Below are 11,611 nucleotides of genomic sequence, written 5' to 3'. Positions count from 1 at the left end.
CACCTGGCGTACACGGACTACAATCAACATAGAAGACTCAAATCCTGAGGGGAAATCTCCCACAAGGTTAAGAAAGACACCTCAAAAAAGACAAACCGATACTCAAAAATGAACTTCTCGGGTGAAAAGACCTCCGGACGGCTCAAATCTAACCAAGATAACTTCAAAGCACAAATAAAACTCATAAGAAACTATTCTGGATCATAAAGCCTCAATCTTTATCAAATCTAAAAAATTGACCCAAAAGTCGACCCCCGGGCCCACACCTCGGAACCCAACAAATTTTACAAAACCCCAACGCCCATTCCGATATGAGTTCAACCATACTAAAATTATCAATTTTCGTACCATTTTGTCCCTCAAATTATGATTTTTTTATTTTGAAAACTTTCTTCAAAAACCACCATTTTTCTCAACTCAAAATACAAATTAAATGATAAAAAAAGAAAGATAAAATCATGGAATATATTAAATTCTAGGTGAAGAACGCTTACCCAATCAATTTGCTTGAAAAAACCCAAAAAGAAGCTCCCAAAACCGAACTCTAAAACTCAAAATATGAAGAAAATGGCCAAACCATCGACTTAAATGTTTCTACCAGAACTTCCGCATCTGTGGACAAGCAACCGCATCTGCGGAATGCATTTGCGAGAAAGAGTCCGCATCTGCGAACTCAGCTAACCAGGTTTGGGACCACATCGACGGATTTATAGCCGCACCAGCGGCACCGCAGAAGCGAAAGGGGAAGCCGCAGAAGCGAGATTCTTCGTAGGTGCGGTCGCTGGACCGCAGAAGTGGCCTTCACACATGCGTGGCAGCCTCCGCAGAAGCGAACAAGCTCCTAGGACTTCATGACCGCAGAAGCGGCCAGGCTCACGCAGAAGCGGAGCCGCACCTGCGCTCCAAAGTCGCAGGTGCAAAAGCACCAGAACCAGACCTGCTCAAAACTATGCAAAATATTCAAAACTCGTCGGAAACACGCCCGGGGCCCTTGGGACCCCGTCCAACATACTAACAAGTTCTATGATGTAACGACCCGGCCGGTCGTTTTGAGAATTTAAGCTCCATTCAGTGGCGTGAGGTCTGGAATAGCTTCATAATACGAGTATCAACTTGCGTGCATGGTTGAATTCAATTAACGGATAATTCAGAGTAAAAATGGAAGAAGGAATCTAGTTTTGGGAGTTTAAGCGGTGAGAATTTGACCGGAATTGGACTTTTGAGTAAATGGCCCCAGAATGAATTTTTGATGATTCCAACAGCTTCGTATGGTGATTTTGGACTTAGGCGCGCGTTCGGATTGTGTTTTGGAGGTCCGTAGCTAATTTAGGCTTGAAATGCCGAAAGTTGAATTTTTGAAGTTTCCGGGTCGATAGTGAAATTTTGATTCGAGGGTCAGAATGGAATTCTGGAAGTTAGAGTAGCTCTGTAGTGTTGAATGTGACGCGTGTGAAAAATTTCAAGCCATTCGGACGAGGTTTGATAGACTTTTTGATCGTAAGCATAAATTAAGAGTTTTTGGAGTTCTTAGGCTTGAATCCGATGCTAAATAGGTGTTCTGATGTTGTTTTGGGTGTTCCGAAGGTTGGAACAAGTTTGAATGATATTTTAGGATTGGTTGGCAGGTTGTGTTTAGGTCCCGGGGGCCTCGGGGTGTTTCGGATGCTCAACGGGTCATTTTGGAACTTGTTAGAGTTGCAGAAAATCTGGTATCTGGTTTCCTTAATCGCGTCCGCGGCCTTACCTCCGCGTTCGCGGAGTGTATTTTCGGAGGAGGTTTAATTTGTTCCTCGCGATCGCATGATTTGGCTCGCGATCACGGTAGTCTGCCCCTTCCGCCTTCGCGTTCGCATTCACCTTTTCGCGTTCGCATAGTAGAACTAGGAGCCGGTGGTTCAGTGACCTTTTTCCCTTCGCGCTCGCACTGTTTTGTCCGCGAATGCGTAAGCCTGCCATTTCCTTCTTTGCGTTCGCGTGCCCCATCTCGCGTTCGCGTAGCCCAGTTCAGGAGCCATCAATTTTTACTCTTCGCGATAGCAAGTCATCTTTCGCGATCACGATGAACAAATGCCTGGGCGGATAGAATATATTCCAAAATCGAGGGTTTCACCATTTTCACCATAACTTGACTTGTGGAGCTCGGTTTTGAGCGATTCTTCAAGGGCTTTTCACACAAATTAATTGGGTAAGTGTTCTACACCTAGAATCAAACATATTCCATGAATTTGTCTTCATTTATATCATTTAATTTGTGATTTGGGTTGAGTAAAATGTTGGTTTTTGAAGAAAATTTCTAAAAATAAAAAATCGTGATTTGAGGGGCCAAATGGTATCGGAATTTAATAAATTTTGTATTGTTGAACTCAAATTGGAATGGGTATTCGAATTTTGTAAAATTTGTCGGGTTCCGAGGCGCGGGCCCGAGGGTCAAGTTTTGGACCAATTTTTGGATTTTTGTTAAAGATTGAGACTTTATGATCCGGAATAGTTTCTTATGTGTTTTATTTGTGCATTGAAGTTAATTTGGTTAGATTTGAGCCGTCCGGAGGTCCTTTCACCCGAGAAGTGCACTTTTGAGTATCGGTTTATCGTCTTGGAGGTAAGTATCTTGCCTAACCTTGTGTGGGGGACTTCCCCTTAGGACTTGAGTCTTCCATGCTAATTGTAGTGCGTGCACGCGAGGTGACGAGTGTGTGCTCAGGCTTATTTATGGGAAAACTGCCTTTAGGGTTCTTAGGTCCTTATGTTCATCCTATGGGAAGTATTCTGTTATGATTGAGTTGTCTAATTGTATAATTTACCACTATATGCTCTATACGATGTTGTTAGCTTCCTCTAACTCTTACCTGTTACTTGACCTTAATTGCCTAAATTGAATTAGTTGTTCTGTTGTTGTTTTTGTTAAGGTTATTGTGTTTTTCTTAGTTTCTCCGTGATTCTCTTGTTGCTATGTAATCATACTCTTGGTGGTGGAACTTCCTTGTGATTGGATGTTGGATTGTTGTTGATTCCCTTGCCGGGATGTTATTGTTTATATTGTTGATTCCCTTGCCGGGATGTATTGTTTATATTATTGATTCCCTTGCCGGGATGTTATTGTTTATATTGTTGATTCTCTTGCCGGGATGTATTGTTTATATTGTTGATTCCCTTGCCGGGATGTATTGTTTATACTGTTGATTCCCTTGCCGAGGTGTTATTTGTTCATATTGTTAATTTCCTTGCCGGGATGCTATTGTTCATATTTGTTGGCTCGGGATACCAAGAGATCCCCAACACATATATTGAGGATACCAAGAGATCCTCGGGATACCAAGAGATCCCCAGCACATATATCGAGGATACCAAGAGATCCTCGGGATACCAAGAGATCCCAAGCACATATATTAAGGATACCAAGAGATCCCCGGCACATATATTGAGGATACCAAGAGATCCTCAGCACATATATTGAGGATACCAAGAGATCCCTCAAGTATTTACGTTTGGGACTACGGGACGGAATCCCGGGAGATCCCCTATCGATATTCTGTGAGTGTAAAAGCACGAAGGCTGATGCCGTGCACTTTCTGCTTGTTGTGTGTAATCGTTGTTATCAATTCAAGTGTTTTAACGGGTTAGATTCCCTTGCTGCTGTGATTCTTTGTGTTGGAACCCATAGTGTTGTCAATACCTCGTCGTATATATATATATATATATATTATATTTCAATACTTCAACCTCAATAATCTCTACATTTTTTTACTTAATTAATTTCTCAACTAAATTTTTCTTAAATCGTCTGAGGTTGTATTCTACTTAAAATGAATTTCTACTAAGATGTAAATTATTAAATCCCATGGTAAAGGTGATAATTCATTCGATGTTGTATTCTAATTAAAAATGGTACTCTCTTTATTCAAATGACTTCTAAAAATAACTTCATCTTTTCTCGTTGGCTTTCCTAATTAGTTTAGAATTTGTAATTTACTTATATTAGGTAAATGAAACTTCTTGAACATCTTGAGTGTATTTGTACGGACATTATGTACTGTATAGCATGTGGATTTCTCTTGTTAAGAGTGAGATGGAAAAATATGGGAGCACAAGGTGCCATGTGTATTGAAGGTTCGGGAGTTGGGATTTATGATATGAGAAACCGAGGATTTGAGATGGTCGGGATTGTGTATTAGGCATGATGTGAGTGATCGAGTTGGCATTGCCTTCGTTATTGGGATACATTCTTACTTGTCTCTGTTCCTATTATGTCAATGTTAATTTACTTGGTTATCTGATTTACTTGGTGTCGTTCGTTACAACCCGTGTTCTCCCTCTATTGTTCCTACTGTTTGTAATTTGATTTTCTCTCTGCTGTTGATATTACCCCATTATCTTTATCTCGATATTTTATTATCATATCCAGTTCATTTCATTTGACCAGTAGGTGTCTTGACTGTTCCTCTTCTTAGTCTTCTTGCACATTTTTTTTTGTGCAGACCCAGGTATTGTTCGCTAGTAGCTGTGCGGATCCTTGCCGAGGAGACTCAAGGTTGCCCTGTTGCTGCGTTCGCAGGCTTCGGAGTCACCTTCCTATTTTATATTCTCACTGCTGTACTTATTTCCATACGGTTGTGTTTAGAAATGGTAGCGAAACTCTGTAGAGCTTATGACTTGTACCACCGGGTTTTGGGAAGATGTTCATTGCATAAAGGATTTATTTCAGAAGAATTTTAGATGTTATTATTATTGTTGTTTTTTAGCAAATTATTAGGCTTACCTAGTCCTTAAGACTAAGTGCCATCACGAAACTCAACGGAGGGGAATTTGGGTCGTGACATATAACCTAACACTGACTCGCTCGAGGTCTTAATTCACATCAAACAACGCCGAAAATGCAAATCGTGCCATGAATCGAACTTATGAACTTCCAAATCTTCCAACTTCTAAAACTTGTGCCAAACACTATCAAATCAACCCGGAACGATACCAAATTTTGTAGAAAAGTCCCAAATGACATGATAGAGCTGCTCCAACTCTCGGAATCGCATTCCAAACCCGATATAATGAAAGTCAACCATGGGTTAAACTTCTCAATTTTCCAACTTTCGCCGAAATGCTCCAAATTACCCTACGGACCTCCAAATCCGAATTCGGATGCGCGCCAAAGTCTAAAATCACCATACGAAGCTGTTGACATCATCCAAAACTCATTCTGGAGCCATTCACACAAAAGTCAAATTCTCAGCGCTTAAGCTTCCAAAACTTGATTCCTTCTAATTCAACTCCGAATCATCCGGTAATTGAATTCAACCATGCACGCAAGTCGATACACATAATACGAAGTTGTTTAAGACCTTACGCCGCCGAATGGAGCTTAAATTCTTAAAATGATTGGCCGGGTTATTACAATGCTAGATAATAGAGCATAGCGGGCCGCATTTGCTGAAGTTTATCATTCCCCGCGAAAGACTTTGGGGGAATAGAGATTCATCACATGAGCTAAGGATAGCTCCTCTCCCGTCTCTTGGCACAAACGCCGAAGACAAGCAATCGTCCTCCTTACAGAAGGACTTACTTGTGTCAAACACACCTAGTAGTGGAGGCAAAACTCCACAATGACGGAGTCAATCTTTCCACTCAAAGAAAACTCTCCCAAAGTAAAGGGATATTGTGTAAAAGTATGTAAAACCCTTCTTGGGTAGGGTTAGTCGCTTTGTTAGATCAGGAGCAATAATGTCCAACTCTTGGCAGCGGCGATCTTCCTTCACAGCAGAAATACTGGAAGGACGGATGGAAGAAAGGTATCTGCCAACAGCCCACGTGTGAGGGTTAGCAGAAGGAAACTTCTCTTCAAAATCTTTAGTGGTAACCAGGCTCTTTGGAACAATGGTGCTCATCGTATGAGGGGTAGCATCATCAGCTTTGCCTTTGTTCTTTGAAGAACTAGGTTTCCTTGAAGAGAAGGCCATTTTTTATCAAGAGGAAGAGTTTTCTTTTTCTCAAAGAAGGAAGCTAAAGAAAGGTTAAAGTCGGAAGATGAGTTAAGTAAAGAGAGTTAGAAAATTTAGAGTGTTATGAAGTATAATGAAGGAAGTTGATGCGTATAAGTGAAGGTATAGGCGGCTAAGTTCGTGGCTATGATTACCTAGATAACCAGCAAAGTTATGTTGAATCGCGGGATGACGCGTTTTCGGGACATTAAATATGGAGAGACATGCGTCTAATCAACCATCAGAAGCTTTTCAGAAGGAATCATAGTAATTCCCGCCAAAAAGAGTGTTTCTACCAACTTCCCGGTGACACAAAGTTATGTCACCGGAAAGCAGGGGGACTATCTGTATAGGGTAAAACGAGCTATGTTAAGTAATTATATAAAGAAGGGTGACACGTGACACCGAAGGCAGAGGATAGCTAAGACCGAAGACAACTGTTCCGTTTGCTACCGGAGAGAATGATACTCATAAAGATACAATAAATGTCTGCTACCCGTTAATGGAGAATATTCTACAATATTTAGTACACTGCCCGTTACAGAGAATTTGGCATTTATGTTCACCGTTACACCTTCTTCAGTGGCCCTCATAATTGACATTAAAGAAGGGCATGATCCGATGACCTTGCTTCCTAGGTGCAACTAAATAGTGAGCTCTGTTATCATTGTATAGGACACGAGTTTTCTGGCAAACGTACGCTATAATCAATTCAAAGCTTTATACAATCTTATCTTCTTACTCCTTGATTTCATTACTGTTGTGCCCGGAAGCCCTCCCCCGGAATCCCTGTTTCTGCTATTTTGTCTTCATTTTAAGGCTAAGTATTGCGTATTTCTTCAATTATTTTATTATTTCAGGATCGAATTAATTCGCTTGTCTAGAAACCACGTATAAATTCAACTGTATCGTTTTACGTGTAAACACTTACTACAACAAATTCTCTTGAAGTAATCTTTATTTGTTTATTATTTATTTGCGAACTTGATCACGACGATGATAATTAAATTAGAATCCAGGCGAATATACCACTAGATATCAGCTTTTATCACCTTATTTCTTTTAATTTATTCTATAGAAAAAGTAGAAAATTACAGAGTGGGCTCCTAGTGGACGCACAGATGTGACATACCCCAGAAAGTACCTAGAACAATTCGAAAAAATTAAATAAAAGGATTAAGACGGAGAAGTGCTCAGATTTGGAAGCTTTGCATTACCTAATTAATAAAAAAGGAAGTTGTTCCACACAACAACCTTATCATCCTCGAAAATTAATTTAAAAATTTGCAACTAGTGCTTTATACATTTTATTATTTCAGTCTCCTAGTAATGGTAAAACCAAGAAGTCACTATTCTAACTCTGAAATGCATCCTTATTAATTAATAACTAATTTTTGAGAAGATGTGCTGTCGATTTTTAACCTGTTAAGATCTGATCTTCACATTAAACTAAACTTATGTCGAAGGTGTATGCACTTGATGTGGTCTAACATTGGACTGTTGTTGTAATTTCGTGGTATGGTCTATGTGTAAGGGCAGAGCTAAGAGCGTAACAAAGTAAAAATATACATATTTACCCAAAATATTCTAAACTCCTAAACAAACATTATGATAAATTTCTTAAAAGGTAGAGTATACTGAAAATGATAAGTTTTAATGAGTAAATTCTTATGTACAGTATCCCAATTTGTGATTCAAGCTAATCAGATTTGAGGTAAATGTTTAGGTATACCGAATTAGAGTTGAGAAATCCTGCTGTTAAGAAAGTGATTGATACTTTACTTTAATTTAAAATTACTTGTCGCTATTAGGTGTATTTAATTTAATTTATCTCTACTTTTCGAGATTCCTATCCAGACTCTTGTACTGCAAAACATTAAACGTTCTTTGATTATTACCATTTGAATTTCATAATGATATTCCAACCATATGGCCATGCATTTTAAAAAAACACCCCATCTCCTTCCAATCCTTGGACGCATAAAGTATAAAAGAAAAGGAATAAAGAAATAAAGATTTTTGTTTATTCTTTTTGCTGATGCATAAGAAATCATAAGCCACTTGTGAATTTCTTTATGAAAGAATAACACAAGAAATCGTCCTTAGTTATTTTATAATCTTCAAATCGTGAACTTTAGTGGCCGTTATGTGAATCCAATTGCACTCGCAGGGCGGAGCTAGCATGGAAAATATGGCCTCGACATAACTTTCCTATATTATGCGGGGTGGAGCTAGCATGGAAAGTACGGCTTCGACATAACTGTTAGGTGTTTGCCATAATTTTCTTACCATATTTAGTTTTCTTATCTCTTGAAGGAAAGGGCAATATAATTACCTTAATTGGATTTTCCTTTTTGTAAAAGGAAATTATAAATTCTTCCATATTTGGCTAGTCCCTTTTCTTGTAGGAAAAGGTTTGGAGTTCTATAAATTGAGGATCCGCCCTTCTCATTCAGTAGCATCCACAATGTAGCCGTATGGGGTTTGAGAGTCGTGTTTAGGGGGAGAACTTTACGGGACAAGTGTTAGTGTGTCACTTGTGTTTGCCTCTTCGTGAGGTTGTTCTCTCGATATTTTGTACTCTCTTTTATTATAGTGGATTGCTCATCTCCGTTGTGGATGTAGGTCAGTTGACCGAACCACGTTAAATGTTTGTGTCTCTTTTGGTAGATCTCTCTTTGTTGTGTGATTTATTGTCGTTCAACGTTTGCTTTGCTAGATTCCGCATGACACCTGACTTTTTTCGGTCCTAACAACTTAATAGTTTTATTTAGGAATCCACTGAATAGGTACATATTATCAACTTCATAACTCATAAACTTCAAATTCAAAGCTCATAAATTTCAAATCTTGAATTCTCTTTTACCACCATGCTTAGTTCTTTGATTTACCTCTTTCGATTTTCCTTCCACTCCTCTCGTGTTCATCTAATTTTTACCCATTAACTTAAATGAACAGACGCGTTAAAGGTGCCATCATTTATCAAATCTGTTGTAGGAATTATCCTTATTATATACTAATGAACTGCAAAATTTATCTATTTAACATGAACAGAGACATAGTTTGTATTGTGTTAGCGTATATATAACACAAGCCTACATGATCAGTTTCTTACTACAATTGTACATACAATTGTAGGTCTTTACCCAACCCAACTGTTAGAGGAGATGTTGATCCGACGACCGATCCTTACGTCATAAGTTAGCTTTGAGTAAGTACAAGATCCATTTTTTATCACCGGCAAAAGATTAAAAGAAACAATAATGCACTTGAGATACCAAAATTATATATGCCTCCCTCGTCGCAAGCTTATTAAAATCCCTTATGCAACTTTCATTTGTTTCCTCATCACAAATTAATATATATAGCTGCAAAGTTGAGTTTTTTTTCCTTTTTCTTTTTTATTTTAATCTTGAGAGCAACTAGATATAAATTAAAACAGCAAACTTCTAAACCATAATCTCTTGGGAATTTTTTTTTTTTGTGTACATAATTCTTATGGGCATTTTTGACTAGCAAAAAGCGGAGAGCATGAGCGAGTCAAGAAAATAAGATCCTTTTTTTTTTCTTAGTTACACTAGAGATATGAATCTAACGAAGTAACAAACTAGACCACGGCGGATATACACCTACCTTTAACTAATTATAGAAAAAGCACTTTTAAAAGTTTCAGATTCTTTCGTTCGGTTTAAACATTTGTTATTATCCGGAACCTACTGACCGGACTAATTTACACCCGTGTGACGTAGGGTCCATTTAAGGAAAGCCTTTCGTATCAAGAATTTTTCTCATTTTCAAAGCTCGAGAATTATGGTTAAGAGTGGAGGAATCACATTCATTCCGCTACATTCCAGCTTGATATGGTAAAGTTGCAATTTCTCTCAATGATCTTTCAATCTTGATGTTATTATGTTGTTATTATTAGACAGTTGTATAAAATTCTTTCTAATAATCAATGTTAAAGCTGGAAAATAAAAGCTAAACAGCGGTCCCAAATGCGCTGCAACTTTTTAATATAACAGTTGGATTGTGTTTAGAATATTAATTATCTATAAGCCATCAAAAGTATGATGGCCTAAACAATGATATTTATTCAATAAAGAGGCCATCTTTTCTCTATATAAACATCTTAGGATGAACATTAACATATTCTTTGTTAGTCTTCTTAATAATGGTCCGATCTGATACTAGGAAGATGAACAAAAATCAGAATCAGTCTAATCTTACTGTCCCTTGAAAGGAAATCATTAATGACGCTGTGGCTAATTGATAAGGAAAGGAAGAACAGTTTAATTTCAACCAGTTATCTATCAATAGGCGAGATCAAACTGTTATATATATTATTATGGTCAACTTGGAGATATCAGGGGAAAACCATCATCTCTATCAGGCGAGTACAATCATATCCTTCATTAAACTTTGGGGATCGCCATTAACATTGAGGTCTATGTTACATGCACTCGGGCTGGTAGTGGTATTGGATACAGGTAAATGTTGGCTGCGATGTACATTCAACTTTTCCAATATTATGTTTTTATCCTTTGAAAGGTTGATGTAAGTTAGCACATACTTTGTTTGACATAGTTACATCAAGGACCGCCCGGTGCACTGAGCTCCCGTTATGCGTGGGGTCGGGAAAAGGGCCGGACCACATTGGATAGTGCATGTTAGACTTGTACTTCAGTCAAGATGCTTAGGATATATAGTGCTCACTTGTCAGATATCTGTCATTAATCTTGCCAAAGAACCTCATGATCAGGGGTTAAACAATGGCATTTTCTACTAAGAAAGGATTCGCAAAATCCATGTTCATTCACTTTTTTTTTCTTATGGTCTGAGAGTCTTCTTGATCATCTCAGATAAGCTGATTAGCCTGGGCTAGCGCTTGGAGGCAACTTCCATCTGATCTTTCAAGAGATCTAATCTTTCTTTTCTTGAATCCTTGAAGGGGAGCCTTGGCGTAATTGGTAAAGTTGCTGTCATGTGACCAGGATGGGTTTGAGCCGCGGGAAACAACCTCTTGCAGAAATGCAGGGTAAGGCTGCGTACGATAGACCCTTGTGGTCCGGCTCTTCCTCGGACCTCGCGCATTACGAAAGCTTAGTGCACCAGGTTGCCTTTTATTTCTTGAATCCGCAGACTAGCTAGCTGATCAGACTCTACAGGAATTATTAGTCAAAAGTCTTTACATTTTGCTTAAACTTCATTACAGTTACTATTAATGTAGGTGCTCCTTTTGTGGAGATGTACTGATCATTGAAAGCCCGAAAGCTGCTTGTATATTTCAGCTTTATTCATTATTGGTATTAATTTTTAGAAAATGCAAACAGACTGTTTTGATACTACACAAGGGGAAAGGTTGGTTTAAAGACAAAGTGTTGTATTAGGGTGGATTATGGACCTGAATCTGGTAGTATGGAGCTTTTTTTTTTCGAAGTGAAATCCCCTAGTATGTGGAAGAGTGAAAAAGTGCTTTCGTTATTGCGGAATAAAAAGCCTTCGTTTCCTAATACACGTATTTAATTTATTCGGAGCTATTAAAATGGGATCCAACTTTTGGGAAATATGAGTCGAAGCAATAAGGACATCAATAGATCCAACTGAAGTCACTGCTAAGAGTTGTGAATTCGGATCCATCCAAT

At 38.5% G+C, this 11,611-nt stretch overlaps 1 long non-coding RNA gene across 2 annotated transcripts; it reads left to right on the top strand.

The window, feature by feature from the left end:
• The first annotated feature begins 9,656 nt into the window (after positions 1 to 9,656).
• On the top strand, positions 9,657 to 11,266 carry LOC109213668. 2 transcript variants are annotated; one of them, XR_002066052.1, is made up of 2 exons: positions 9,657 to 9,832; positions 10,829 to 11,266. It is a non-coding gene; the product is annotated as an uncharacterized LOC109213668 (long non-coding RNA). The 2 variants fall into 2 exon arrangements; XR_002066051.1 differs by lacking the exon at positions 9,657 to 9,832 and adding an exon at positions 9,997 to 10,456.
• The last annotated feature ends 345 nt before the right edge of the window (positions 11,267 to 11,611 follow it).

The sequence above is a fragment of the Nicotiana attenuata genome, unplaced genomic scaffold (assembly GCF_001879085.1).
Source record: "Nicotiana attenuata strain UT unplaced genomic scaffold, NIATTr2, whole genome shotgun sequence".
NCBI classification, from domain to species: Eukaryota; Viridiplantae; Streptophyta; class Magnoliopsida; order Solanales; family Solanaceae; genus Nicotiana; species Nicotiana attenuata.
Note: the sequence above shows the minus strand (reverse complement) of the source record. Positions and strands in the feature narration are given on the sequence as shown.